Source organism: Myodes glareolus, chromosome 3 (assembly GCF_982192425.1).
Source record: "Myodes glareolus chromosome 3, mMyoGla1.1, whole genome shotgun sequence".
NCBI lineage: Eukaryota > Metazoa > Chordata > Mammalia > Rodentia > Cricetidae > Myodes > Myodes glareolus.
In genome coordinates, this window is record NC_142028.1 from 102,103,463 (window position 1) to 102,130,930 (window position 27,468).

The window sequence follows — 27,468 nt, forward strand, 5'->3', positions numbered from 1 at the left end:
GAATTGCTAAAGATAAAACATGAACTTTCTACAAAATGATATTTCAGTATAACTTTCGAAAATGGCTGTCCTGAGTCACAATATCTCAGAAAATGTGTCAGTATGTCAAGCATCTTTTTAGTAGCTTTTATATAACCATTGAATAAGTAAAAACTAATTTTTGAACTTTTGCATTTTTTCTTACTTGCAATTTATATTTCTTCTTGCATGCTTTTATATATCTTCCTTTTATGTTCTTAAGTCAAATGATGGTTAATGTATGTGGCTATAGGCTAGAATTATTGATTTCTTCCTGTAACATTAAATACGCATGAATGCATCAAGTCTCGGCCAAAGCTATTTTAATTTTATTCTTTCCAGGAGTTAAAAAAAAGCACTATTTATGGTTACAAATATTAGCATACTTAAAATAGTTGAAACCAGGTAAAGCTACAATCTTTACCAACCAAGGAAATGCTAACAGAAAAATTTGTCTTCATCTTTGCTTCACTAGAACACATCCAAACATTGTCCTTCCCTTCTCCTGTGGTTAGCTTCAGTGTATCAGACATCAGCTCCCGGTCCATACCAGGCATTCTGCTGGACTGTTGGATGCCCTGAGTAAAAAAAAAAGAGAATTCTTCTGGAGCAGTTGCAGGCAGACACCTGAACAGGTGATTGCAACATAATTTCCCAAGTCCTGGTTCAGACCCTTTGACAGCTGAGTCAGAGATTTCCCGGGTGGCTTGCAGTTCACAGTTGACAGGCCTGTACCCCTTCTTTGACACTACCCTTATTCCAACTGAAGAAGACTCAGAGACTTATGCAACCTCTCATCACATTTTGACACAACCATGGTCCTGAAGCAATGTCTTTCCAAACCACACTGCCCTGTTGCTTCCACATCACGTAGACATTCTTGTTTCTCAGTTTTCTCTGCCAACAGCACCCTCCCTCTAAGCTCTCAGAGTTAGGTGCCCAAGCTGGAGGCTCTTGGTACTACATTCCCTCTGGTCTCATTCCCTGGGCAATCGTACTCAAGCACACTGCTTCAAACAGCATCTTCCTGGTGATAAGTTTCCCTTCAGCTTCTCCGCTGAGCTTCAGGTTTGAATATGTGATACCCTACTGGTTTGTCTAAAACACATTGCGTGTTAGATCAGAGGTTGCTTGTTTGTTTGTTTTTGTCAAGTCTGCTCTTTATAGAGGTACCCCGCCCAGCACACAGTATCACTATGCTCTGAGTTACACAACCAAACATTCAGACATCTAGGTCTGCCCACCCTTTTTCTCTTTCACTTTTCCCCCTTTCCATTCCTCTGTACCTTCCTTTTTTCCTACCTTGGGGGTTGAACCCAGGGCTGTGTACATACTAGACAAGTACGCTGCCACTGAGCCCCAGCCTCTATTTTTGTATGTTTTCTTGAAATGGTCATTTTTTCCATCAATAAATCTTGATTGGCTACCAAACATACCACGACTGTGACTATCTTACTAGATAGAGAAGTCTCACTAGACTTCTCACTAGAAAGTCTCACTATGTAGCACTGGCTTGCTTAAAACATGCTATATAGACCAGGCTGACCTCACACTCACTGAGATCCCCCTGCCTCTGCATCGCAAGTGCTAGAATTGAAGATGATGTGCACCACTGTGCAAGGCTGTGGTGATTTGAAAGAAAATGGCCCCTATGGGCTTATCGGGAGTGTCACTATTAGGTGGTGTGGCCTTGCTGGAGTAAGTGTGGCTAAACTGGAGGAAGCGCATCACTAGTGGGGCAGGCTTTGAGATCCTAAATGCTCAAGCCAGGTCCAATATAACATTCATTTCCTGCTGCCTGCCGGCCTGGATGTAGAACACTCAGCTCCTTCTCTAGCACCACATCTTCTTGCATGCTATGTTTACCGCCATGATGATAATGGACTGAACCTCTGAAACTATAAGACAAAGGGTAATTTGTCCTTATTATATCTAGCTGTGAAGTGAAATTAATTTTTAACTGATCTTCTTATTTTTGTTCCTATGTCTTCCTAACAAATTTTCCACATATAGACGTATTATTTTTCAAAATATAAATGTGTTCAGTCAACGTGGTTTAATACTCTCCTGTGGCTTGCTGTGAAACAAAAAACAAGGGAAGTCCTTACCCAGGCTTACTATGGGGGTTTGAAGGAGAATGCCCCTTGAATGCTTGATCCCCAGTTGGTGGAACTGTTTGAGAAGGATCAGAAGGTGTGACCTTGTTGGAGGAGGTGTGTCACTAGGAGCCAGCTTTGAGGTTTCAAAACCCCACTCAAATCCCAATGAACTCTTTTCGCCTTGTGCTTGTGGGTTGAGATGTGAGCTCAGTCACCTTCTACATTACCATGCCTGCCTGCTGTCATGCTCCCCTATCACGATGGTCATGAATTCTAACTCCTTGGAACTGTGAGCCTCAAAGTTAATGCTGCCGTCTATAAGTTGTCTTGGTCATCATTTTTTTTCAACTGTCTGAAATTTATTAAATTATAAAAGTTTCCATTTCCGTCCCTCCTCCCAACACCCTCCCATTCCCCCCACTCCCCCTCCTCCTCCCTCTCCATCCCTAAAAGCAGTCAGGGTTTCCTGCCCTGTGGGAAGTTCAAGTTCCTCCCCCCTCCCTCCAGGTCCAGGAAGGTGAGTATCCAAACAGACTGGATCCCCAAAATCCAGTATATGCAGAGGAAACAAGTCCCAGTGTCATTGTCAGTGGCTTTTCAGAAAGACTCCAGGCCAGCCACATTCAGAGAATCCGGTCACATTCAGAGAATCTGGTTGGATCACGTGCTCGTTCAGTCCCAGTCCAACTGGCCTTGGTGAACTCTCATTAGATCAGTCCCCTTGTATCAGTGGGTGATCGGCCCCCTCGCGGTCCTGATTTCCTTTTTCATGTTCTTCCTCCTTCTGCTCCTCCTTTGGACCTTGGGGGGCTCAGTCCAGTGCTCCAATGTGGGTCTCCGTCTGTATCGCCATCCATCGTCGGATGAAGGTTCCCTCTGGTCTTGCCTTCTTTGCTCACATTCTCTTTCCTTCTGCTTCTCGTGTTTTATCATAGCATCGGACCCTTCTCAACTAATTCTGAATCACCTTGTTGAGTCCACTTAGCCAAGCTGCCTGGGCTTACTTTCTCCTATGCATCAACTATGGCCTTTATTTAGGTCTTTACACTTGTCATTTGTTTTGCCCACGATCGTGCTTCCCTAGTTCTTTGTGAGGCTCATTTCCTTATCCCAGAGAAAGGGTACCTTCAAAGCAAAGACATTCTCTGACCTTCCTGGGTAAACTGAAGTCGGTCTGCCTAGCCATTTCTCATTCCTTTACCTTTTGATATCTCCTCCGTGTTTCTCTTCACTACTTAAACTTTAATATTTGTTTGCTCCACTGTTTATTTTTCCTGCCAATATATAAGCCTCTCAAGGCTAGAAGGTTTGGCTAATTCTATTTGCAGTAGTATCCCTCATGCATACATAGTGTCGATATTTATTCAGCAAATGAATTTTAAAATATTACCAAAAAAGTCTCCCCCACCTCTGTGTGTGTATAAGTGTATTGTTTTGTGTGTGTGTGTGTGTGTGTGTGTGTGTGTGTGGTGTATGCATGTGGTACATGAGTATACAGGTGCATCCATTGGTGTGGCATACATACGCAGGACTGAGCAGGATGGGGGGGCATCTGCCTTTAAGACTCTCCATCTTATTGCCTTAAGACAAGGTGTTTCACTTAACCCAGTTTTCACTGTTTAGGGTATACTGTCCAGCCAGTGAGCTCTTGAGATCCACCTCTAGGAGTTACAGGCACACACAGCCGTGCCTGGCTTTTTATAGTTTCTGAAGGTTGGAGCTCAGATCCTCAGTCTTTTGCAGCAAGAACGTTTACCTCCTGAGCCATCTGCCCAGGCCTGATAGCAATTTATTGTTCATAAAAAAGGCATTGCTACTCATGTTCTCTCTGTAGTTGTCTTGAGATTCTCCGGCTACTTCTGAAGGTGCTGGACCTTGAATGGAACTTTACTGCTCTATTGTGCAGCTGTTTCCAGCAAATTGAAAACATTCCCTGGTGGGGTGAGGGTTTGTGGAGGTGGGAAGAAGCTAAAGGCTCAGGAGGATAAAGTTAGAAGGCTCGGAAAGCACATAAAAATTTCAAAATCCACAAGTCATTGCTGGGAGACGAGGACAGACCTCTGGCATTGACTCCAATTTGCGTAGCGAACTACAGAAATGTAGCTTTTGTGAGCTAACCCTGTAAGTAACTGCTCAACCATGCTTCCGTAAGCACATCCAAATAAAGTCATAGTTGACTGAACTACACCAGAGCGGATCATTTCTTAGGTCCTTCTATCTAAGGTACACTATCTCAGATGAAGAGCCATTTTCATCTCTCTGAGCCAGCAGAACTCACACAGCACCCATGAATAGAATGATCTTTGCTGATTCTGACTGTTTCAGTCAGGTATTTATACCTGGTCAAGGAACAATCTACAGTTTGATTATTGGCTAATTGGCTTGAGAATTCAGCAACTGCTCTTTAGTTAGTTCAAAGTCTGTTTCTGGGAGAACAGAGCAGCTGCCAGTTCCTGCCATTTTTACTGTCTTTTATATAGGAATAGGGTTTTAAAAACATTTTGATTATATGACAATAGAGGATAGGGCAAATACACACTAAGGGATGTTGTTGTAATTGAACTGATGAAAATAAAGATTGAAATCAATGATCACTCTAGAACATGTATTATTGAATGACAGAAGAAAGAACAATATTATCATTATATTATGCAATATCACTTCAGTTTTTCTAATTTCCTCTGTGTATACACATGTATATAATATATTAATAAATAATTTTTATTAAAATTCTGTTATTTAGAAACTTTTATAAATAGGCACCCTTAAATTTTATGCATTGTTTAAAATTAGATTTTTGCATTGTCTATATGCATAATATATAAAATCACATACAAAATATAGTTTATATACAGTACAGATTTTTAATATGTGTTCTCTCTAAGCACACATGCATCAGTCTGTTTATTTAATTTTTGTCAGCCCTTCAACTATTAATTCAGTTCAAATTCTAAATTCTGACTTTATGATAATTATTTAAAATTTTTTCCAAATATCTTATTTTTATTCTAAAGAAAGTACAACAGAGAAAATAAGTCTGAGGGCAATTATATCATTTTGTTAGAATTCAAAAAATTAATCCAGTTGTTCAAAAAAAATCATATTATGGAATAATGGGATTCAAATAATAATCCATTTGAATGTTTTCTTTCATTTTATAAATTCAGATTTGTCCCTGGTTAGATTATAGTGTCCTCTTCCTTAACTGAAATGCTGCATTATGCATACAAAGTAGGAAATTCAGCTATTGCATAATAAATCACTTAAAGACCAGTTTATTACAATTCAAGTATTAGCACCTTCGGCTAACAATCATTTGCAATAAAAGCTTAAAGATGAGATGTAAGACAGTAATGAATGCATTTTGAGTTAAGAAGTAAAATCACAGGACTTAGTATGTATTTAATTAGGAATGCCCTCAGGTTGTTTAAAACTCAAATTTGTCCATAATTGAAAGAATTAATTTACCTGCCTAGTATTTTTAGAATATCTGCTATACCAAGTACTAACAAGAAATGAACGGGACCTTTTCAAAAATAATTAATGATATAATCCATTAACAAATTAAAACCATGACATGTGTGATGGCTAGTATTATGTCAACTTGGTACAAGCTTAAGTCATTTGAAAGCAGGGAGCCTAAATTAAGAAAATGCCTCCGTAAGACTGGACTGTAAGCAAGCTTGTAAGGCATCTTCTGAATTAGTGATTGATGTGGGAGGACTCAGCCCCTTATGTGTGGTGCGAAGCCTAGGGTGGTGGTACTGAGTTCTTTAAGAAAGCAGGCTACCTATTGAATGGCTTCATCTAGCATTGGTATGAGAGTTTGTATCTCGTCTTAACTGTAATTTATTATGTCATGTGTCTTAGTTAGGGTTTCTGTTGCTGTGAAGAGACACCACCACCATGGCAACTCTTATAAAGGCAACCATTTAATTGGGTGGCTTATCATCATGGTCAGACATGGTGGCATACAGGCAGACATGGTGCTGGAGAAGGAGCTGAGAATTTTACATCTTGATCCAAATGGAACTGGAAGTGAACTGAGTGTCACACTGAGTGAAGTTTGAGCAAAGGAGACCTCAAAGCTTACCCCCACAGTGACACACTTCCTCTGACAAAGCCACACCTCCTAATAGTGCCACTCCCGATGATGAGCTTATAGGGGCCAATTACATTCAAACCCCACACCATGCTTGGTTGATGTCCCTGGGAGGCCTGCTCCTTATTTTGAAGGGAAACAGAGGAAGAGTGGATTTTGGGGAGAGGAAGGGGGAGGTGGGACCTGGGAGGAGTGGAGGGAGGGGAACTGTGGTTGCAATGTAATGTATGAGAAGAACAAGGATAAAAAAGAAAGAAACGAGAAAAAGGAAGCAGGCTGAGCAAGCCATAAGAAACAAGCCAGTAAGCAGCACCCCTCCATGACCTCCACATCAGCTCTTGCCTCCAGGTTCCTGCCCTGTTTGAGTTCTTGTCCTGACTTCGTATGACGAACAGTGATGGAGTGTAAGTCAGATAAACCCTTCCCTCTCTATTTGGCTTTGGTCATGGTGTTCTGTCACGGCAGTAGAAACCTGAACTAAGACAGCACATATTAGGAAACCGCCAGGGCAACCAACATGAAGTAGGGTATCAAGGAAGATCTTTCTCTGTCTTAAAAAGGAACTCTTAAAAAGGAACACTGACAGCTTCTAAGCCCCACGGACCTGAAGCACCCCGGCAGGAGGTGGAATTTCTTAGTAGTTAATGGGAACTGACCCACCCACAAATATTCTTAAAAGTGTACATCTGTGTTTCCTCTAGTACATAACACACACTGTAGGTTCATGGAAGAGTATTTGAGCAGAGACAAGGGCTTGCTAATGGAAAAGTCTTCCTTGTTCGCTCTGTCTAGAGAATGAGCTAAGAGAGCTATATTTTCAGCTTCAAATGAATAAGTTTTTAAACTATGAGTAGAAAGCAAAAAGAAAAGAAGTTGAGGGTAGCAGATAGATAGATAGTAGATTATCATCAGATTGGACCCTTGACATTATCCAGCAGAAATGGTTGGGGAAATCCCTGCTGAAACAGTCATGTTGCGACTCCTGTTTGAGTCCTAGGCAGAGTGGAGCGTTCTCTCCACAGCCCAGCTTCCAGCTTCTCATTTCCATCACAGCCTATCTTCATGCCATGGACCAAACAATAGTAACGTCAGCTGCAAATGGTTTACCTTATAGCCGTTCTTAATTTTAAAAATGTTTGTTATATTTTATTTATTTGTGCGTGTATGTGTTTCCACATGCCACAGCATCCTTGTGGATGTCAGGGGACAACTTGTTGGAGTCAGTTCTGGTTCTGTCATTATACCATGTGGGTTCCAGGGATTGAGCTCAGACCATCAACCTTGGTGGCGAGCACCCCTAGCCAACTGGGTCATCTTGTTCATGGGCATAAAGTGTTAAATTTCCTGAGCCATTTGTTGTCTTCTTTCCTCCTTATTGTAGAGTCAGGGGGTTAGCATGACCCAGGACAAGGGATCTCAGAGCACAGCTCAGACTAGCATGCATTCATCTTTTTTTTTTTTTGCTCAGATTTAAACTCCCATCAAGCACAAAGAGCCCACGACAGCTTACTAATATAATTTACATTACAGGTGCGCTCTCAAAACCCTCCAGTGTCACAGCTCAGATGATTACTCTTGTCACTTGGCCATTCTGACATATATGCAATAGAGTCTTGAGTGAAAGACAAGTCGGAAGGGCACGGGCTAAATACTAATCGCAAGAAAACTGGTTTTTATGCATTGTATCCCTCTATGCCATGCACACTGTTTAAAGTGAGAACTTTGCAGCAGATGTCATCATACTTTAAAGATGGGCAAGAATGTAGGCCCAAAATAATGAAGTTGAAGTGCTTGTTCTAAGTTATTTAACAACTACCTCAAAGGTCGATAGTTGAAACTCAAGTCTTTCAAACTCCAGATCTAGCACAGTTCTCATGTATCTCAGTGCTAGGAACAGAATATCTAGGTGTGTGTGGCATGGGCAAAGCAACTGTACAAGATATGGTGTGGATGTGTCTGGATTTGGAACTGCCTTAGAATTTATTGCTGGGAACTCAGCTACCCCAGCATTTTGATTTTCTTCCCCGTTCTCCTTTCTGCTCTTCCCTGAACTTGGTTCACTAGAAAAATACAACACATCCCCTGGATGCTAAGACCAGTGACTTGGCCGCAGTGGTTCCTTGGCTTGTGGTAGAGTTGCATCATGCCCTCTCTTACCTGGGCCTCATACTCGTGAGCTACAGCTTCCTACTCAACTTTGGGTTGAAACATGTAACTCGTTTTGGCCATAAAGATCTTCATAACAAAGAAACAACCAGAAATATGCTTGAACATTCCTCTTGTCCTTTTGTGCTCCAGAATTTCATAATAAGCACATGTCCTGAATAACTATTTCCTAGGATAAACATACCTGGAGTGATTTGGAATGAACTTATAGTAGGGAGCCAATATCAGCTAACCTGCAGCCTGAAATAGAGTCCAGGTTAGCTAAACTATGTACCTAAAGACTTATATGTAAGAATAAATGTCAGTGGCTTTTAGTGTACACACACACACACCGAGAGAGCGAGAGAGAGAGAGAGAGAGAGAGAGAGAGAGAGAGAGAGAGAGTTAAATATTGTACTTCTAAGTCACAAATATAGACATGGTATGCACTGAAATTTACTAGACATGCAGAACAAGAAGAAGAAAGCTATTTTCTTTTTCTTTCCGAGTTAGTCAGTAGAGAAAGACACAAATGAAGTCTCCAAAATGAAGGGATCTGGATTCATGGCCCGGGACATGAGGGATAGCGTGATTGCTCTGTACTTGTTGGACTAGGGTTTGCTGAAGGGTGAAAGGTGGAGAAAATCTCTGCCAGGGAGAGTGCACGTCTCCAGCCTGACTTGTAAGCTCCATCCTTGAAACCAAGCGAAGGCTGCTTGTCACTGGAAGTGGGCTAAGGAACAAAGGGACAAAGCAATGGCTCTTTTGGCTCCCTGCCCTGCAGCCTTACAAGTGAAATTAGTGCATTGCTAAACATAGCTGTCATGTTACTAATCGACCTCATTTCACTTCATAGCCCCGTAGAATGCCACCTTCAGCTAAATAGGGCTTAGGCTTTATTAGAAATACTGGCATGTTTTGCTTATGAAGTAAGCTGTAGATTAAAGTCACTAAAACAAAGGATTAAAAATGAAGCTGCTCAAGGCAGCTTTTGTCTCAGTCTAGATTATCACCTGATGAAGGAATTACCACAGCAATATATTACTCATAGTTTTGCAGGTGGAATTTACTATAATAGTTAATGAAAAACATATGAAGTTTATCATGAAATACGTTGGTGTGGTGTGCCTGGTACCCAGAGGATCTTAGCACCAGTACGAGTCTTTGGTACATGAAGACAAAGATGCCGAGAGGAAGAGGTTTATTTAAAGAGAGTCAACTTTGTGAAGTAGACAGTAAGGTTGGTGCTTTAGCAGGGCTTACCTAGGGATGTGCGGTAATTCCTAGTTTAATCCATAGATTTCTCCATGGTACTAATTCCCATTTATTTTCTTAGAGTCCTTGAACTTCTGACACAGAAAACTGTATGTTATTGGTAGGGATCCTTCTGCCTCTTCGGGTATATAAATGACCCATCCAATGACTGAGTTGAAGTCTCAAAGAATGTCTTTATTATGTGCATGGAGTTCTTTTTCTTTTAGCCTTTTTCTTTATGGTCTTATGTTATAGATTATAAACACAACTTATTAGTAGCATACAACTGTAACATGACGGCCGGCTTGTTGGGGTTTCTGTCCCGCCTGGTACCCCACAGCCAGCATATCCCAAAGAAAATCACACACAGGACTCCATAAGGTTATAAACTGATTGGCCCATTAGCTCAGTCTTCTTATTAACTAATTCTTACATCTTACGGTAACCCATAATTCTACTCTGTGTTAGCCATACAGCTTGGTACCTTTTTCAGCTGTCAGCTCACATGTTGCTTCTTTGGTGGTCTGGGCAGGAATGGCGGAGGGAGCTTCCTCCTTCCTAGCCTTCTCCTGTCCTCTACTTCCTGTCTGGTTGCCCCGCCTCTACTTCCTGTCTGGTTGACACACCCATACTCCCTGTCTGGCCAATCTGCGTTTTATTAAAATGCATGATTGACAGAATACAGACAATTCTCCCGCACCATACAACTATTTGGGGAGGTGAGAGAGGATAAATGGTAGCCATTAGATAAACAGAAACTGGGGTCTTTGAGATATCTCAACAAATCTCAACAAGCTTTGACATTAGCTGTGCAAGCCTAGAGACCTGGTTTCAATCCCTAGGACCCACATAAAGGCGGAGGAGAGAATTACTCCCCAAGCAGTTCTCTGATCTCCATGCCATGTCATGTGCCACATGAAGGAATAAATAAATTTTATTTTTAGTAATGAAAGAAACCAGAAACATTATATCTTACTGCCTCTCTTCTATTCAAGTTACAAAACCTCACTATGATCAAGTATTTGCATATTGAAGCAATTAGCTCTCCTAAATTGAAACTCAAAGTGTTGTACATAAAATTAAGGGCTATGATACTACATCCTTGTATACAATCAATAATCACAAGCTTCCTTGAAACCACAGATGTGCCTTTTGGTTCAAAAGCTCAGAAGCCTGATGTAGACCTAAAATCAAGGTGCTGGTGGGCTGCATATGGCTCTCGGAGTCTGGGGAGCGGGTCTCCTTACAGCTTCCTGCTCCCAAGGCTTTCCAGGGCTTCGTTGCTACATCACGTCGACACTGACTCTGCCACCTCCCTCTTCAGTACTCAATAATTCTGAACTTGCATGGGCTCCACCTTATGAGCCAGGACATTTCCCCCTGTTTTGGGACTGATTTGTAAACTTCTGTCTGGTGTTTCACAAATAGTACTGTAGGTTTCACTTACAGCTAAAGATAATTTGAAAGTTAGATGGTCTCCAGCACCAAACGACTTGTAAAAAACAGACAGAAAGAGTGAACAGAAAGGCTTTGAGTGACAACTATATTTTAGTGTTTTTCTTGGTTTGTTTTAAAGCTCTGTTTCTGGAATCCTAGGTTTGACCTCAGCAAACAGACATGCTTTCAAGCAGTCATCCTGATACCTATGTATCCAACTCTCTTTTTCCCTTTCTTTTTAGGTATGATGTATGTGCTCAGGTGTGTGTGTGTGTGTGTGTGTGTGTGTGTGTGTGTGTGTGTGCATGTGTGTACGTGGAGGTCAGACGTCGATGTGAGGTGTTTTCCTCATTGATCTCCACCTTATTTTGTGAGACAGGGTCTTTCACTTATTCTGGAGTGTATTGATATGCTAGGCTGGCCAACCAGTGAGCTTCAGGGACCCATTTATGTTTGCTCCACCAGCACCGAAGTTATAGACGTGCACCTCCATGTCTGCCTTTTATGCAAGTTCCAGGGATCTAAACTCAGATCCTCATGTATTTGCAGCAAGCTCCAGCAGAGCTATCTCTCTAGTGCCTCCAATACGTCCTTCATTGTTTCCCCTTTCCTTTAAAACATCCGAATTTCTAATAATCCCTGCTTCATCCTTTTCTCTTTCTTCCTGGAGTATGTCATCCCTTACATTCATACCTATTTCCAGCTCTTACATGCTAGCTTGTCCCTGATTCCATGGTCATATTGCTTCTAGTGCCATTTTTTTCTAGAAGAGGAGAAGGAGGAGAAGAGGAAGAGGGGAGAAGAAAGATGATGTTTAGTTGACTCCATATTTTCATTAGAACAGAGTTTACAAACACTTTAGCATGGCTAACCATTTCCTCTTGGGTTTCAGATTCATCTCACAGTACTTCACCTTCATTATGCTCTGCATGGCTTCAAGGATTGACCTAACTGGGGAGACAAGGGAGTGAAGACAGGCTAAACATGCAGACGCACATAACAGGAAAACATGGAGGTGCTTGCTCTCATGGAGGACACTAACTACAGCAGCAGCAGCAGTAAGTAGAAACTCAGCTTGTTTATCTTATACATCTGAATTGAGGAAGCAGGTATACTGTATACAGCCAAATAAGGAGAAAACTTCATGGTATATAGCTAAACAAGGAGGAAGATTTAATTAACCTTGTTGGGGGATGGGGTTCTTTGTAGTTCAGCTGTTTCAGGACATCATTCAAGAGGGGAAAGCTGTGGTTGCTAGGTTTTGCACATCCTTGTCATAATACTCATCCTTGGACTGGAGGAAGGCTTTGCCATGCCTCTGAGTCTCACCCAGGGAAGGTTTTGTCACTCCCGTGAGTTTAAGGCACTGGGGTCCCCGGCATGACCGTGCCCATGTTAACAACATACATTCACTCAAGATGTTATCTGCTTCTCACTCATTCCCTCAGAGTTCCCGCTGCTGAAGACACCTTCCATTTCCTCTTCAAATGCTGATTCTTTGTCCGTTTTCTGTTATAAAACCTGAATGACCAGAAGTGAGTAAATTATGAGTAATAAAGGTTTATCTAGCTCACCGTTCTGGAGGCGAGGTAGTGCAGATGTGTCTCCACTTGTCAAGGGCAGTCTTGTTGCACTGTGACAAAGGAGAAGACAAGGAACGGCGAGTCAGATCAAGAATGCTAGATTGGTCTCTTTCCCCCTGATAAATCCACTAATGCCAATATCGGGGTCCTACCATCATAAGCATGTGTACTTATTCACCCCAAGAATCCATTTCCTCATATCATCAACAAATGAATTCAGGGATTGACTTTCAGAGTGCACATTTCACCACAACCTTGAGAAGATCTGAGTTTCCGTGGGCTCCTTATTTCCTCAGTGTTCTCTTTGTAAGAACAAGTGAATGCTTTTTGGAATGCCTTAAATCTCTTCCTCCTCCTCTTCTTCTATGGGCAAATCCCAACTCTTTTGTGTTAGTCTGGATTTTTTTTTTAGAGGAACAGAATTGATAGCACGAATATATGTGATTTATTAGAGTAGCCGTGGTCCCGCTCATCCAATAATGACTGCCTCCCAACAGAAGAGCTAAGAATCCCATAGTTCTTTAGTTCCTGGAGCTGGATGTTTCAGCGGGTCTTCAATCTATGTTGGAATCCTAAAGAAGTAGACTTTCATGCCAGTGAAAGAGTGCCGTACCAGCAGGATAGGTGAATTTTCCATGGAGACAAAAACCAAAAGCTTCCTTCTTCTGTGTCCTTTTTTATAGGTTGTTACCTGGAGGTATGGGCCATATTTAGACCGGATTTTCTGATCTCAAATATCTAGTCAAGAAAATCCTTCATGGGCATGCCCAGTTGTTTGGGTTTTAGTTGATTTCAGATTCAAGTCGACTACCAAGATTAGCCATCACATCCCCCAGGCTTCAGGTAACTTTTACTTTTTAAAAAAATATTAGTAGTGTGTGTGTGTGTGTGTGTGTGTGTGTGTGTGTGTGTGTGTGTGTGTGTGTGATAATAGTGGTGGTGGTGGTGGTGATGATGGTGGTGGTGGTGGTGGTGGTGATTGTACGCTGGTTAGTTTTGCCAACTTCACACAAGCTGGAGTCACATGGGATAAGGGAACCAGAGCCAAGGTATTCCCTCCAGCAGATTGGCCTATGGACAGGTCTATGGGGGCATTTTCTTGTATGATGAATGATATAGAAGGGCCCAACTCATTGTAAGTGATGCCACACTGGGCCGGTTGTCATACATTGTATAAGAAAGCTGAGCAAGCCATGGAAAGCAAGCCAGTCAGCAGTGTGTCTCTGTGGCTTCAAGCTCCTGCCTATCTTTCTTCCCTGGCTTTTCTTGAAGATAGATTCTAATCTGTAAGATAAAACAACAGCAACAAAAGAACCTTTCTTTGGTCAGTGTTTTATTATGGCAGTAAAGAAGAAACACTAAGTGTGTATAAACACACACACACACACACACACACACACGCACACACGCGCTCGTGCTCTTGGGAGTCAGTTCTCTTTTTCCACCAGGAGACTTGGGGCTTGTTGTGTGATATTTTGATTGTATTCTGACACTCCCAAGACTGACAATAAGGTTTGCTTTGAATCATAGGACAGAGCTGGTACTAGTTGACTAAAATTAGCCTTAGGGGTTTTGGAGAAGGACTGAGAATAGATAGAGAGACACAGAAAATAGTAGGATGGAGCTTAGAGAGGGTCTTGACCCTTTCTGATCAAGAAACCAGAGGGGGAGGAGTGGGGGGGATGTCACTAGTTGCTTCTCTACCGCTTCTCTGATCATTAAGGTTCTTTATGATATCTGACTCTTGAGTTTTTATGGATGAAGAATAATTAGATAATGCTTCAAGGGTTCATGTCCATTCAGGTTGTCAGGCTTGATTGGCAAGCATTCTTACCTGATGAGTTATATTTCCAGCCCCAGGTACATCTTACACCTAGTCTAGATCTTCCCTTAAATTTCCTTCGACACCACAGCACTCTGATTTTCCTCTGCTAACCCACTTTAACCCTGGCTGCAGCTTCTTTGATTAGAGGCCTTTATTCCATAGTGTAAGTAAGCTCCATGGGAATGGGCATGGTGTTGTAACCGCTTTTACTTTGATATTTAGCAATTATATATGTACAAATCTGTGTTCTAAAAACTCATAAAGAAGGAGGCAAGCTATTTTCTTCATTCTTTCTTTCTTTCTTTCTTTCTTTCTTTCTTTTTTTTTTACAAGAGACTTAAAGCCATAGAACCAAGAATTAGAGCCTTAGGTTTAACTTGGATCCTCAGTCCTGCCTTTAAAAAGTCCCCCTGGTGTTGGTGGGAAAAGTGAACTTTCTGATATCTCATCATGATATTCTAAATTTATCTAAAGACAAGTAGAAACTTGGAGAAGGTTTGTCCAGTGAATTAGAACATGGAGACCATTGTACTCACTGGCTGGTGAGTCAGCCCCTTTCAAGCATTCCCCTGAGAACATGAGCTGGTTAAAGACCCAACCATAATGGTTCTCAGCACCACTCACAGTGATTCAAGCAAGAAGGCAAAAGGGTTTGTGTTTATTCATGTAAAAGTGGGGTGACAGCATCATTTCACTCATTAGGAATTTAAGAATAATTCAGAACAGAAATAGGAATAACAATAACAAAACCCTCAGTGTTTTCATAGATGAGCTGGAAACCTGGCTTTCAAAGCTTGGATTTTAGTGTAGCGCATCCACCTATTTACTATCTGTTACTATATTCCATTTTATAAGTTATTTGAATTTGTCAAATATTTGTATGATTAGAAAAATCTTAAAGCAATTCAAAGGATTTATCCGAAAATTTCTACTTGTTTGGAAGAAATTAGAGTCTAGTCGGTTATTGTGATTACCAATCTTCATTGTCAACCAGACTAGATTTGGAGACACCTTTAGGTGTGTCTGTGAGGGAGTCCCCAAGAGGAAAAACTAAAGAGGGGAGGCCCAGCCTGAATGTGGGTGGCACTATTCCATGGGCTGGTGTGGGAGAATTGTCTGTATTCTGTCAATCATGTTTTAAATAACTGCTGATTGGCCAGGCAGGAAGTATAGGCAGGAAAACCAGACAGGAAGTAGAGGTGATGCAATGAGAACAGGAGAATTCTGGGAAGGAGGAAGTTGATTCCTCCCAGTCCTGCACATTACCTGCCAGCTGAAAAAGGTATCGAGCCATATGGCTAAAATAGATCAGAATAATGGGTTAATATAAGTCAAAAGAGCTAATGAGAAACCTGAGCTAATGGGCCAATCAATTTATAACTTATGGAGACCTCTGTGTGATTTTTTGGGGGCTTGCTGGCTGTGGGGTACTAGGTGGGACAGAAAAACCCAACAAGCAGGCCCCATCATGTTACAATGGGCTGGGAGAATAGACTGATTAAGAGAGACAAGGAGAAAGTGAATTTAGTACCAGCATTCTTGTCTTCCTGCTTCAGACACAATGTGAGCAGTCACTTCATGGCTCTGATGTGACGTCTTGATCAGCTCTTGCCAACATGCTTTCTCTGCCATAACGGATGGTATGATGAATGATTCTCAAACTGGGAGCAGAAGCAAACCCTTCCTTAAGCTGTTCTTGTCAGTGACTTGTGTCCCAGTAACAAGAAAAGTGACTAAATTGTTATCACACTACTAACACATCCAGATATTTCTGAGGCCAGAAACTTGGGAGGCTATTCCAGTTGTCTCTCAGATATTTGCATTTAAATCAATTTCACATTGGTGGGTAGACTGGCACCCACTCTTACCACCCTAGGGCATAAACAAGTTCTTTTTAGAGTTGGAGATTGGAGTCCTTTGATAAATTGGTGCACTCTGTTGGCTTGTTAAACTCAGGAAGTAAGGAGTTGGGTAAAGGGGAGAGGAGCAGGTCACTTGAATGTTCAAATGCACTTTTCTAAGATGAACTCCCTGTCTCTTGGCACTTAGCTCCTCAAAGCTAAGAGTAGTGGTTTGAATGACCAGGTCCTGCGCAGGCTCAGATATTTGAATACTTGATCCCCAATCGGTAGTGTTATTAGAGGACACTTGGAAGGTGTGAGCTTGGTAAAGGAAGTATATCACTGGGGATGGGCTTTGAAGTGTCAAATTCTCATGCATGCTCTCTGTTTCATCGCTGAGTTTGAGATAGGAGCTCTCAGAACACTTTTTAACTTCTTGCATAAATGCATGGAAAACCTGTTGAATTTAAAAACAAACCTCAGCATCCACTCTTTTCTTTACTATTAACTCTTTAAGAGTTTTGCACAGTGTCTTTTGATCATACTCACTTCGTACCCTAATCTTTTATTTGGATGTCTGTCTGCCCACTCATCCTCCTTCTGGTTCTTTCAACATTTATTGATTTATTGATCACCTACTACATGTGAGAACTGCAAGAAAGAGAGGGGCAGGGTGATTGATGACTAATGGTGAGCAGCGCCAGCTGGCATTAGAGTTAGACAAGAGTAATAACTACAACCACACGCTAGGCGTGGTGGCCCAGGCCCATAATTACAGCCCTTGTGAGGCTGAAGCCAAAGAATTGTTGAGAATTGGAGTTCAGCCTGGGCTATATGGTGAGTTCAAGGCCAGTGTCCTAATCCTACCTCCTCTAAACAAAATCTAACAAATAAAAAGCAGAATAGCAATGGAGTCTGCAATCAAGGATGGTCATATGAGGATTTAGGATGGGGTGGTATTGAGGTAGGAAACTACCCAAGTTTAAGACTGCATTCAAATGATGAAAATTCAACTTCTCCCCCTGCCACCAATGACCCTTTCCCTACGCAGCCCCACTGAGTTACATGATTGACAGGACCACGTTAGATCCCAGTGGTGTGGATGTCCAGAAAAGGTTGAGGTCATGGACTAAGAGAACATAGTGATTTCTTAAGGATACTGAGGAAACCTTGGAGTATTTCATTGAACAGACACCATTTTTGAGAAATCAGAGGTTAGTCAGTCCAGAGGCATTTTAGGCAAACAACACAAAATTATAACATGCAATGGTATGGAAAAAGAAAGAGGGATTGGTTGTATCTAGGAAACATTAAGGTGGTCTATAGCTGCTGTAGCATGTGTGTGTGTGTGTGTGTGTGTGTGTGTGTGTGTGTGTGTGTACATGTACACATGCGTAGTAGACCAGTGGATCAAATCTGCTTGATAATATAGCTTGGGACCAAATTTTGATGGGAAGTAAACCCTTTACCAGAAATGTTTATCTTGCTTTGTGGATGAGCAATGTCAATAGTCTCACAACCAACCCTGTCTCCACGGTCAGATTCCAATCCCAAGAATAGTCTGCTCACAATGCCATCTCTCTGGCTTCCTTCCCACCTCTTCTCCTTTTCAGGACAACTGAATTTCCAGACATTAATATGAACCAGTGGCTGAAAAAAATGCCCTCTGTCAACCTGTTTATCTTGTTAGTGACATGAATAATCAAGTTCAATTGGGTTAAACAAGATGCAACACACTGTCAAAAACCATTAGCCGTATCAGAGCCTCAAACCACGAAAAGCTCCTTCTGTGTATTTTAGAGTTTTTCTCATGAAAGGAGACATTCAAAATAAAGGAAACAATATATTTCATTTACAAGCCCAGAGTCCTTCAGGGTTAGGGTCAGCTTATTTTTTATGATTTTTATGATTTTATGATTATATTTTAATGATTTTTTTCTCCTCCTCTTGGGATCTAGGAGTAGTACTCTCTACTTGACAATCCTTCAAGTACAATCGTTTCTTGTTGAGATTAAAAACCTGCATGCATCATACAGTTTAGGTGTGATCTTTATTTGCAAAGGGAACAAATGACGAACTGTCGTAAAAACTAGTAGGGGCATCAGCATAGGATACTCCCCTCTTTTCCCACCTCCTGGAACTTCTGCTGTATTTTTCCAGGCTCAATGGCATCACACACCTGCCAGTTTCTTGCAGGTTTTCAGGTAGAATGGTTGTGTGCTGTAATGAACAAGGCGCCAATGACTAATGGGATTGTCAGGAGTAGAAAATGCTGAGAGGGCTAACACAAAAAACGGACAAACAGGAATCTGCCCCCCCCCCCCCCCCCCGCCAAAACGTCTGAAAGTAAGACACAAGTGGACTTGCCCTTGAGCAGTCCTGTGCTCCATTCACCTGACTGTTTCCTTTAAGGAAAGAAACTGCAGACAAAAGGAATCCACGACACTTTCGATTTAATAACTTCTAGAATGACAAGAGAATGGAGATTATTTATCCTGCCTGGTGCATTTTCCATACGTGAACTGTTCCTGCTGAGGTGATCGATGAAGCTGGAAATAGGAGATGTAGAGGCCCGCACTACCATTCTGCTTTCTTGTTTGCGCGTAATTATCTGTCACGTGATAACAATGGGTGGAAGTGAGTGAAAAGAAAGCGAGGAAAGAGAGGAGAGACTCAGTGCTTCCCGTCCCTCCATCCTCACAGACGGCTGGAGGGCTGTGGAGTCACAGCATATGCTTGCTTGCCAGGAACACTTCTACTCTAACGCTTCTCGTGGTTCTCAGTGAGGTGTGGACGGGAGGACGTGAATTCTAGTGTTGAGAAAGTATGCCTATAAGTTCACAAGCCTAGAGAAACCAAATAACCAGGTGAACCCAAAGAAAAACACATATAGATCCGCCTGGAAATTGGAAGCAAACAAGATTGCGGGACAAAAGTGGGGAGCATGGGAGTGGGGGTAGGGGTGAGGGAGAGAGGGAAGGAAGAAAGGAAAGACTGGAGAGAGCTTGAGGGAGTAGGAGGGTGGAGATGGAGGAAGGGCGGATATATAGGAGCAGGGAAGAAGATATCTACATTAAGGGAGCCATTTTAGGGTTGGCAAGAGTCTTGGCTCTAGGGGGAATCCCAGGTGTCCACGGGGATGCCCCCAGCTAGGTCCTTGGACAGCAGAGGAGAGGGTGCCTAGACTGTCCTTGCCCCACTATCACACTGATGATTATCTCGAATATCACCATAGAATCTTCATCCGGCGATGGAAGGAGATAGAGACAGAGACCCTCTTCAGAGCAATGGACTGAGCTCCCAAGGTCCAGTTGAAGGGCAGAAGGAGGGAGAAGATGAGCAAGGAAGACAGGACCGTGAGGGGTTGGTCCACCAACTGAGGCAGTGTGCCTGTTCTAATAGGAGCTCACCAAATCCAGCTGGACCGGGTCTGAATGAGCATGTGATCAAACCCGACTCTCTGATTGTGGCTGACAATGGGGGCTGACTGAGAAGCCATTGATAAAGGCACTGGGACCTGTTTTTACAGCATGTTCTGGCCTTTTGGGACCCTAGTCTATATGGATGCACAGCTTCCTAGGCCTGGATGTAGGGGGAAGGGCTTTGGACTTCCCACAGGGCAGGGTTCCCTGCCCTCTCTCAAGCAGGGAGGGGGCGGGAGGAGGATGAGTGGGGGAGCAGGAGGGGTTTGGGAGGAGGAGAGGAAGTGTAAATTTTTGAATGGAAAAAAATAATAAAAAAGAAAGTATTCCGTGTTCTCCAGTGGCCAGCGTGGAGAGTTCTGTTTGCTGGGAGCACTGCCAAGGGCCCTTAAACATTGCTCATGTGTTTCCTAGGCGATAAGACCATATACAACACTTTCAGCTTTGAAGTACAGAGGAGACGGGAGGCTGGTAATCCAGGTTATATTATGGGAGCAACACCAGAATGGCTGGCGCTGTTTATCTTTGCTGCCCCACTTGGCACTGGAATCTTATCTATAATTGTCAGCTGGGAGTCTCTCAGACCTGGTTTCCCAACTTAAGTATCCAGAGTGGTCTCTTGTCTTTGGACTTCTGAACAAAATCAAGGAGTTGTTGAGATAATTGAAGGTACACATCGTAATGAAAGCTGAGTTCCCATTATCTTAAGCACAAAGGCTTACAAATTTCACGTAAAAAATTGTAGAATTTCTCCAAAATACTCCAAAATAATTAAATATATGATTTAATAGTATTCGGCCAGGTCCTGTTTTATTTTCTCTTCTTTAAAAAATCCATGTCCCACAGGTTTTTATCAGTATGACCCTTACTGTCACCAACAGACTTTCACTAAGATGGTCAATTCTTTATATGCTGGTTTTAGTAATGACAGACCTTCTTTGGTCATTGAAGGACCATTTAATATGGTCTTTATGAAGTTTACCGAGAGACCGTGACAGTCCTTCACTCTGTTGGCTTTTGGTACTATCTGGAATAGCTTTTCTTGTTCACTCTTAAGATCCCTCCTGACTGTATGTCTCTTCATTCCAGAACCACGGACACTATTAAAGTCACCTCTCATTGGAACAAGGAGTAACTGAGTTTGAGTTGAATGGATCACATTGCCTGTGGAAACAGAACCGAGTTTCCTCCTTGGCTGTTGCAGACTCTGGGGCTGTGATTAGTGTGGTATCTCACCGGGCCACAAATTGTCTTATGATACATACTAAAATACCCTCTAAGTGTTTTCAGAATATGAGGAATAGTTTATTAGCCACTTTGTAGTATTTCAAGAAGAAATAACTTGCATAATCAACCTTCAAAATTTTAATGAATTTCTATAGCGTACTTGTTGGCCTGCTTATAATCTATTGATAATTTACTATGTGCTGCCATCCATGATATAGCAGACTTTTATAGAATGAAAAAATACTGTAAAGTACTTTCTATTCATATTCTAGCAGGTAAATATGGCATAATAAGAAGCCTGTAAGCATCACTAGAATAGTTGATACTTTGAAAATACATTGTGATCGACTGTGTGTGCAATATATGCATTGTCCAGCAGGGTCTTTAGGCTCCATTAGCTTTACTGAAGTTGACAAGCTTCTTTCTGATCCAGGGCTCCTAACCTCCTTCTCCTCAGCACATTTACTTTTAGAACCTGTGTAACTGAACGTCCCTTCTTTCAGCTTTGATATGTAAATCTTTTTTTTTTTAACCCTCTTTCTAGTTTTACAGCTTAGGATGGCCTTTCATAAGGACCTGGGCAACTTTGGAAATGAAATCACGCAGGAGGATGCCACTCCTCACTCCCTCCTCTCTGGGGAGAAGGAGACGAACTTTGATGGGCAGCGTTTGAAACGCAGATGACCGAATCAGAGAAAAGCGTTTGCAAACTCCGTGCGCTTTTGCCTCGCCAACGCCACCCCTCCAGAAACAGCTTCTGGAACGCTTCCAATTGCTCGCCACAGCTCCCAAAGAATAATCTGTCCTTCGTTTCAATACATTTTGAGTTAGGCTCAGCTCTGGCCTTTCTCCCTTACTGTAGTAGCTTCAAATCAAGTTTTCCTTGCTGACTTCACTTCCTATAGTACTAAGTTTACTATAATAGACTCACCAACCTTCTTACAGGTTACAGAAAACTTTTCATTGGAAGCCATTTACAAAAAAAAAAAATAGACATGAATGGTTCTTCATGTTGACCTTTAAAAGGTTCATGTATGTGCTCTGGGGTGCTCATTGCGTGAGGCTGCATACTGCGACATTGGTGACTTTTAACTCAGATACTGTTTTTTTTTAATCCTGCCTTCCTGCTTTATTGTTTATTTTGTAGTAGTTATCACTACAGACATGTTGCATCTCTAACCTGTTTGTTGTTCTGTGTCTTCTTTGCTTAGAACAGAAGTCCACCAGATCAGGACTTTTAATGAGATTTGTTCTCTTCTGTCTGCAGTGGCTACTTCCTGGAGTGTTTGTTCAATGACTGTTGAACAAAGGAAAGATTACTTGTTAGCACTTTATTTTTGTTATTATTAGCGTTAGGGCGTGCTTTATTAATTTAATTAGAACTTCTAAAAGCTGACCTAGGTTTGAGTCAGAATGCTTTAGACTGCTTCACAGTGAGCAGTTCCAAGGATTATTTTATATAATTATATTCTAATAAGTGGTGAGGAAAACACATATGAGTTGCTAGAATATTGCTGAGGATGCCATTCATGCCTTTCTGAAAACCAAGGCAGAAATTTATCTCTGCTTAGTTAGTTTCATCTAGACGATTGGCTAATTTTCAACTTGTAGACTCTGGAAACCCAGTAGTGGGCAGGGCTTCCTCCCTCTTGTTGGCAGACATAAACCATAAAACAAAATGTAATTTGCCACAACATGGGTAGCCTTGTGCTGTGTGCTCACCCTGCCTTTAGCTCTGTTTACTTTGCAGTTTCCCCATTCACTTCATTTACCTTAAGTTCCTGTTGTGCTACATTTCAGTATTTTCAAAAGACTCCCATTCCTGCCTCGCCTATTGATGATATAAAAGCTGAGATAAAGTTTAATAGGTAAACATAGTAAACTGTTAATACCATAATTTTACAGAGATAGTGATGGTCATGCAATATTTAGAAATGCTTTCTTTCTTTTTATTCTTAACTTTTATTGATTCCCTGTGAATTTCACATCAGGCATCCTGCCCCCACTCATCTCCTGTCCCCTCACTCACTGAGTGACACAGTGTCCCTTTAGTCCATTATCTTTAGTCGCAAGTGCCCATTGCCACGAGTCATGGGTCTGGCTTGAAGTCTCTGGTTTCTGCTGCACCACTGATTAGGGGCTCTCTCTGGGACTCCTCTTGATATCCTGTTGTGGTCCTGTGTACTGGAGATCCTGTAGTTTTGGATCTGTAGGTTCGCCCCCTTCTCATGCTCCAGCAATACATAGAGAAGGGTGATGTTGGAATAGGTCAACTCATAACCCTGGTTCTGGGCCTTGGTGACAGTTAGGTCGGTTGGCCTGTCAGCTCTCCCTCATAGTCACTTCCCTGGTGAGCGCTCCAGCAACTGCCTCGGCTAGAAGGGGCAGAACAGTTCTCCTGTCTCAGGTCCCCAGATCTGGCCCACTCACACTCACAAACTCACACACACTCACTCATACACACTCACACACACAAAACACACTCTCACACAACACTCACACACATGCTCCCTCACTCATACACACAACACTCACACTCACTCACGCACACTCACACCCACATATATGCTCACTCACACTCACTCACACACTCACTCACACACACACTCACACTCACACTCACTCACACTCACATGCATTCACACTCACAACATTCATACTCCTCCCACCCCCACTCCCACTTCTCACACAGACTCCTCACACTCACACTCTCACACTCATACTTACACTCACACCACCAGTAGCAGTTCCACTATTTTGCCCAGGAGAGGTACAGGGCCCCTTCTCCCAACTGTTGCAGGGGGTTTATGAGGTGGGGGTAAGTTCTTTTGCTCTCACATCCTCAGGATTGGCTCACCTGCCCCCCCCCCATAACAAGATAAAATCTAGTGTGCTGTCCAGGTGGAGTGCAGGACCTGCTTTCCGATGTGCTACAGCTGGTGAGGGGCAGGGCCAGACTAGCCCCCTCACTCTTGTGACCCCAGGATAGAAAGGCTTCCTTAAAGCATTGCAAAAGTGAACTATCAGACACAAAACACCAATGCCATATGCTCTCATTTATATGTTTTGAAGCATAGGATGGTATTTAGCAGAATCTGGGAAACATCATGGGGAGGTAGGGATGGAGAGAGGATGCCTATTGAGTACCAGGATATGACAAAGAATGAATAACTTCTAATGTTCTATTGCAAAATAAGATAACCGAAGCTAGTAGAGAGGATTTTGAGTATTCTCTGTGAGAAATGATAAATATCTTAGATGGTAGATATGTGGTTACCTTGTTTCCATCATTCATCTACATTTCTGTGAGAAGTCACACTGTATCCTATAAATAGATACAATTACCAATGTATACATCCGTTGAAATTACCTGGAGAAAAATATTTTTTCTAAATGTGGTTTGTTGAGTTCTTCCAAAAGTTGAACATTCATTTTCTAGCTGGGGAAACTGGAGCTCGGAGTGACCACATCATTTATCCAAATTTAAGTGACTAGCTTAGGTGATGCTACAGTGATGACATAGCTGTCTTTCAAATTTACATAGCTAACCGAATTTGGGATCCAGATTGACTCTATTTTCCAGTTCTTCCTCCAAAGTTATCACCTCTAGCTGGCCTTCCTTTACATGTGTCAAAATTTCTTTTTTTTTCTTGTGAACAATATAAATTTATTGATTGATTTCTTCTTTTTAATTGATTTTCATTGAGCTCTACATTTTTCTCTGCTCCCCTTCTGGCTCTCCCTTCCCCTCAACCCTCCCCCAAGGACCCCATGCTCCCAATTTACTCAGGAGAGCTTATCTTTTTCTACTTCCCATGTAGATTAGATCAGTGTAAGTCTCTCTTAGTGTCCTCATTGTTGTCTAAGTTCTCTGGGATTGGGGTTTGTAGGCTGGTTTTCTTTGCTTTATGTTTAAAAACCACCTATGAGTGAGTACATGTGATAATTGTCTTTCTGTCTCTGGGTTACCTCACACAAAATGATGTTTTCTAGCTCCATCCATTTTCCTGCAAAATTCAGAATGTTGTTATTTTTTCTGCTGTGTAGTACTCCATTGTATAAATGTACCACATTTTTCTTATCCATCCTTCGATTGAGGGGCATTTAGGTTGTTTCCAGGTAAAATTTCTAATTAGTTTATCATACTATGGCTCATCAGTTTGTCCCTGAGAATAGAATTTTACACCACATTTACCCATTAAACTTTGAGACAAACTTGAGACTGAAACTTAACTGCAGAAAAAAATCAAGACAGATGCATTCTGGAGTGAGGCCTTTCAGGCTAAAATTCTAGACTGATCTATTTCTATGAGTAGGGCTTGTTTAATATAACTAGCAGTGCCTCGGTTCTTCATGTGTGAAGGACATAGGGCTGTCTGTGTCCTTAGGTTGTCCTGAGACTCTGGTGAGAGACGACATTTAGAGCCCCGGGTTTTGAGGATGTAGTCAGCAGTAAGTAGTTGTTAAGTGTTCTCTTAGCCCAGATTCTAGGGAAATGAGCTCAAAACGGAAAAAAGATGCTAAAACTGAAAACTATCATTTGTGAGTCCAGGGCACAGAAATAAAGGAAAATGGGCAGGGATGGAGGGAGAGCAAATGTGACAAACCAGTTTTCCTGTCCACTTACTGCGCTGCGTTTGATTTTTGATTAACATAAATTGTGTAAATTAATGGATTTTATCATATTCTTTTACCACCTGAATATAAGCTTTCATCGTAGTTACTCCCATTCCGCTCTCCACTTCCACAACCGTAATGTCCTGCCTGGGATACACACGAAGCTGTCTTTTTTGAGCCTGGCTTATTTCACTTACCCGAGGACCCTGTGGTCTGTACATTTTACTGAAAATGCCACAATTTCACGCTTATAGTTTGATAAAACTCCATGTGTAGATAGATACATGTTCTCCACTTAGATACCTGTTGATAAGCACCTAGGTTAATTTTATGACATGGCTATTGTGGATGCTGTAGTAATAAATGTCGGGGTCCAGGTGTTGCTACAATAAGTTGACTTTCCTCTGTATATGAGCCTAAATGGCAAGCCTGGAGCACATGGTCTCTCTCTCTCCCTCTCTCTCTCTCTCTCTCTCTTCCTCTCTCTTCCTCTCTTTTTCCTCTCTCTCTCTCTCTCTCTCTCTCTCTCTCTCTCTCTCTCTCTCTCTCTCTGGGAACTGAGTTCCGTAGTCCACTGAGCTAAGTCAGATCTCAACGCCAGCAGCAGTGTTGAAGGGTTTCTCTCCCCCCAAATCCTCTCTCTCACTCCTCATTTCTGGATGACAGTCATTCTGACTGGTCTGAGACAAAGTCTTCATGGAGTTTGAAAAGTCCATTTGCTTAATAGGGAAAGTTATTGAACATTTAACATTTTTAACATCATGCATTTATTACTTGATTTTTTTTTCCTTTCTTATTTGCTTTTGGAGACACAGACTTGTATTACCGGCTAGCCATGAACCCCAGAACTCAAGCAACTCTCCCCAAGTTAATTTTAAAATATTTGGCAACTGTGACTACTGAAAATTTTATTTGGCTGCAAGTATGGATTATATATAAATAACTATGGTCTTTTTGTAACTTTCCCCTTTTTCTTCCCCACCCCCGTCACCCCTTTGGAGCTGAGGAATGAACCCAGGACCTTGTGCTTGCTAGCCAAGTGCTTTGCCTTTGAGGTAAAACTGCAAACCTCAGCTGTCTTTTTGTACCTTACGGTGTGGGTCACGTACTTTGGTAATCGCAAATTTTGAATTCCATAACAGCCTTTTGCTCTTGTCACTTGTGTACTGATGAGGAAATCAAAACTCTGACCAAAGAACAGCACTAAGGATCCAAGGAAGGGGTTGGGTTGGAGTGTGAATGCAGAGGAAATCAGATTCCTCTGCTGATCTGTGTTATCCTCCGTGGAGCCAGGCTGTCCATGCCACAGGTGGACAATACACCATTTTATCTAAGTCTCATCACAGCCTCCTAAGGCAAGCACAGCGGTTGGCTTCGTGTGCAGGGAAAAGAATTGGTGCCAAGTGAGTTTATGCTACCTAGAAAGGTTAAACTTAACAGACATACGATTTGGTGTTTAGAATCAAAGCCACCTGACCTCAGAGCTAATCACTATGTGGTGCTATCTCCGCTAGGTTTAGACATGGTTTGCCCTTGACGTGCATCAGGCAAATCTATACTGACCCACAAGAAGAGCATGCCAACTACACCGATGTTAAAATCACCCATAAATGTTGGAGAGGGCCTTATTGCCAGCTTTAAAACTTTTATTATAAGGCTATTTTCATGGAGGTATGTGTACACCTTGAGTTTATTCCTCTTTTAGATAAGCACCATCTTCCTATTTATTATTATTTTCTCTCTCATCCATCCCCTTCTTTTCCCTAGACCATTCTCCTGTTTTCATGTACACAAATGATTTAATGTAACTATGTAAAATCTAGGACCTGTAAATAAGAGAAAACATGCATCTTGCTAAAGGACATACTGTACTACTTTGAAAATGTATTTAAGCTTTA

At 41.9% G+C, this 27,468-nt stretch overlaps 1 long non-coding RNA gene across 1 annotated transcript; it reads right to left on the bottom strand.

Moving 5' to 3' along the window:
* Window positions 1–342: 342 nt before the first annotated feature.
* On the bottom strand, window positions 343–23,312 carry LOC125412590 (uncharacterized). Its single transcript, XR_015000718.2, has 4 exons — window positions 22,983–23,312; window positions 22,134–22,250; window positions 12,630–12,688; window positions 343–596 (listed from the first exon to the last, which is right to left on the bottom strand). It is a non-coding gene; the product is annotated as an uncharacterized LOC125412590 (long non-coding RNA).
* Window positions 23,313–27,468: the final 4,156 nt, after the last annotated feature.